The sequence below is a fragment of the Phalaenopsis equestris genome, unplaced genomic scaffold (genome assembly GCF_001263595.1).
Source record: "Phalaenopsis equestris unplaced genomic scaffold, ASM126359v1 Scaffold000301, whole genome shotgun sequence".
Classification (NCBI taxonomy): Eukaryota; Viridiplantae; Streptophyta; class Magnoliopsida; order Asparagales; family Orchidaceae; genus Phalaenopsis; species Phalaenopsis equestris.
The window spans coordinates 727,684-732,342 of record NW_018164743.1 but is presented as its reverse complement, the minus strand read 5'-3'; positions in this window follow the sequence as shown (position 1 = coordinate 732,342).

Sequence of the window (4,659 nt, the reverse complement as noted above, 5' to 3'; positions counted from 1 at the left end):
ATCAAACGAGCTTAACTCCGGTCAAACCAATTAAACCCATGCCAATTCGGGTCAACCCAGCTTAACATGAGTTTCATTTCATGTCTAGAAATCTTTTTCTACCTTAATTTATTCTTAGCTTGAGATTTCAATTCACTCAGGCAGCAAAATCCTGTATCCTGAATTTATCTTTTGACTTCACCCAATCAGTCCAAATTCATCAAATCTTTTCAAATCATTCTCTTATCTTAGGCTTTTCCCATGACACATCGTCATCAGATTGTAGTTTCCATTCTTTTGAACTTAATTCTTTCAATTTGGACACCCCACTCCAATTATGAAAACCCGGTCTTTGGCAATTCAACTTATCATATTAATTGAGATGTTTTCTTTAGAGAATAAGGTCCCAAGATTAAAATAAATCCTATCATAAACCTCTAAGGTATGTGAAGAAACTCAGTTCTGTAGACACCAAAGATTTCTCTTATGATTGTATACATTCTAAAGGAATGTCTCTATTTTTGAAGATAATATATTATTCTTTGAATGCCGTATTCGATCATTTAGATAGGAATCTTTCTAGATATATAGTGGTCCCAAAAAAAAAACCCCATCAAAACACACTTTCTCAACCAAAACAATTCCATCACTACCACATCATCAACAACAATATATCACCACCACAATATCATCACAAACATCAACACTACTACCACTAACATATCATCAACACCAGCATACCACCACTACAATCACAACCAACACACCACCGCCGCCATCACATCATCAACACCGTCATACCACCACCATAACATCTTCACTACCAACACACTAAACACCAACACTATCATCACCACTACTACCATATCATCAATAACAACACACCACCACCTGTACATCATCAACACCAATACATCACCACCCTTACATTATCAAAACTGAAACACCGCCACCACCACATCATCACGACCAAAACACCACTAACCAAAACATCATCAACCTCTAATAGCAACTCATCATACAAAGAAAAGCCACAAACTAATAGCCACCAACATAGATAATGGTTGCAAAGCACAAATAGCCACCCACATAGACAATGGATATAAAACATTAATAGCCACCCACATACCACTAGTCGCAACCTCCAAATATCATAGAAAAGCCACAAAACTCAAACAGCAAGCCAGAAGCAATGCACTGTAAAGAATACTTCATTTCCTTTATAGAAGAAATGCACAAAACTTAACATCATCACCAAAACAACATTGAACTAGAAATCACAAAGACCAAAGGGCCAAAACTGCAAAGAACATAGGACCAAAACTATAAATACCACTAATATCCAAAGTTCATGAAAAAAAATGCAATCGAGCATTATCCATTTTTGAAAGCATAGACTCATTATTTTTCTACAGGATATAGCCACAACCCGAATAGACAAATCTAAACACGACTCAAAGCCACAATCCAAAAAAATTAAAGTGCTTAATGACAAAAGAGAGAGTAAAATATATCAAAGGACAGCAGAGAATAAGAGGAACCAACAAAAAAGGCAATGAAGTTCTTTTCCCACCACGAGAGTGGAGGAGAAATTACTCGAGGTAGAGATGCCAGTAAGGGGAGCAAGGCAGAGGAGGGAATTTACTTAGTAGAGATGTGAGAGAGGAGAAAGGGGACTAGGAGAGGAGAGAAATTACGCAGGGCAGGCATTTTCCCACCGCAAGAGAGAGGAGTTACCTAAAGCAGAGGCACCATGGAGGTGGAGCAGAGTAGAGGAAGAGACACGAGAGAGGAATTGCCCCGGGCAGTGAAGTAATAGCCATACAAAAAAAATGCGGAACACATTTAAGGAAATTGTTAGGATAAGCCGCAGCACCGTGATTTCCGAACAATGATTTTAGTGTTTTCAAAATGCATCACAACAAAAAAGTTGCCCAAAATGCACTCTAAATTAACATTGTTTCAAATTCATTTTTTTCCAATAATTTTTAAGCTTATAAAGCACTTTTTATCTTTTATCTTCTTGCTTTAATGCATTTGGCACAAAAAAAAAGAAAATTAAAAAAACTTATTTAATATTAAATTATTATAAGGCTGACATGAATGACATGACGACAAATCCACCTTTAGAAAATTTTCCAACCTTATTGCTAACTAACAAAATCAATTAATTAACCATCCAATCAATTGCTTATCCTTTTTTTAAAAGAGAATAAAAAAGTGATTATTGTACACACATAGACAATCTCGTTGAATGGTATAGAAGTTCTTTTTTAACTTTTTTCCTTTAACATTTTTAGCATTATGTTATGTTATTTTTTTTCTCATCATTTTTGTATAGACCAAAAATTTTTTTTGAAAAATTAAGTACGATGTCAAAATGGATAATTAATATATTATTGTGTAGCTTTAGCTCTTCCATCAACAACTTTTCAAGGCTATTGTACTAATTCATTAGTGAGTTTTGAATAATATTTTAAAATTATCTTTCTTATATTAGTATAAATAATTAAATATTTTTTTACTAATGAAAGAACTTTAATACCCATTATATTAAGATACTTAGCATTATTGCCAAAATTATAAGTCCAATTCTTAAGTTCAAAATAGCTTAATCTATCTTGTATTTTTATTATAATCAATGCAACATGAATTTTAAAACATCTAGGCATGTTTAGTCAAATACGATTGTATGTGAGATTATAAAACTATCAAGCTTTCTTAGCCTTTATGAGTTTTACCTTACAAGCCTTTTTCCTGATGGTAAAAAACCCTCAAGTTATGGTGCTAATGGAAAGCAAATGCATTGATAGTTTATAGAGATAAAAGAGTAGAAATATGTATTTCTTGAAGAATATTCTAGTACGAAGATAATACATAATAATTTAAACAAATGGAGATAAAATAAGACATGATGCCAACATTTATTGGCATTTTTTTCAAGCAACTTACATCCACTATTAAGTTGTACTGGATGATTTATAATCTCTTCAACTTATTTACAGAATGAGTCATTCTCATGAAGTCAATTATAAAGAGAAGAGATATTAAAAAATATAAAGTAAATTATAGTTAATCCCTCTAGAATGAGAGAAGATAACACCCTTATGAATAGACTATTAAGAGACTTTAAGATAATGAATAAGGAACTAAGGAGATGTTCAAACATGCTCTGATGATGGTGAACACTACCAACTTTCACATGATTTCAAGAAATGTTGCTAATAGCTAGTGAGCCAGATTTGCTTAACCTTCCTAGCCACTTAGCCCTCTAAACCTATCTCTATCATATAAAAATTTATGTGGGCTACTATTTCTTAAGATGTTCCTACTATGTGGCACTATTAGTCAAGTAAGAATTTAATTATGAACCAATATGCTCGAACATGATATCATAGAATTCACAATTATTCTTAGCAATTTGCCAGAACTATTAACAAAGAAATAACAAATGATAATAAATATTATAAGCAAATATTTGTGGGGATGAGGGCCCCAAATGATTCCAAACATGTGAAAATATAAGAATTGTATATTGATGTTATTAGCATGAATAGATCATGGTTTAAAGTTGATTAGTAAAAATAGTACACGAAGGATTGGGAGTTGATAGTGATAATAGTAAGAGAGTAGCCTAATGTCAGCTATCCCTGTAGAATTTATACAATCAGTTTGGCTAAAAGGCTTTCTAAGGATATGAACAAGTTATAAGAATGCACCTCAAAAGATTTGATGATGATCGAGTCAAGAAGATTTTTAAGCTCTCTAAGTGAGTAAGGCTAAGATAATCTTAGGAAATCATACTAAAAAGTAAGAATATGGATAGAGTGCTTGTGGCATATAGATCTCTAATGTTAGCCATGTGTATGACCATGATTAAGAATGAAATTTTTTAGTCTACATTTTCCTCCCATTTTGGAATGTTAAAGAGCTGAGCGAAGTGGGATTTCAAATCATTTAACCTTTGAAATCTATGAAATTATGATTGACCTTAATTATAATAACGTTAAAACATCTTTTATTCTTATTCTTAGTATCTTAGTATATAAAATCGAGTCCTAGTATAGTCTCCTTCATAAGTTTCTTTAGCAAATTTTTCTATGAACTAGGTAGCGAGTAAATCAAATCCAAATTCAGATCAATTAATTTTTTTTTTTAGTTTAAGATGACACAAGTTTGGTTCTGAACCCACTATATAAAATTGAAACATCATCAAGAATCATAAACTAAATAAACTAAGATAAACTTTTTTTAGGACCCAAAGCACTCTAAGACCACTCTTAGGACCTAGGGTGTAAATGAGTCGAGCTTGTGCGAGCCCAAGCTTTGTCCATGTTTGGCTCATTAAAAAATATCATTGTTTGTGTTCGGCTTGCTTATATATCGAGCTCAAAAAACATGTTCGTGTTCGGCTTATTTGCTTACTGAGTCGAACATGAGCTATTCGTGAACAACGAGTCACTTTGATAACCCTAGCCACACAGTCATAGGATGTTAGAGGTAAGTATGAGAATTAAACCTTATTGTTTATATTAAAATATTCATTTAAATATAATTTAGTATAGATTTATTTAATTTTTAAATTATTAATTCTAATTGATTTTAAGTTTTTGTAGCTTTATAGTAAATTAAATTATTTAAAAATGATACTCATCAATTATATATATATATATATATATA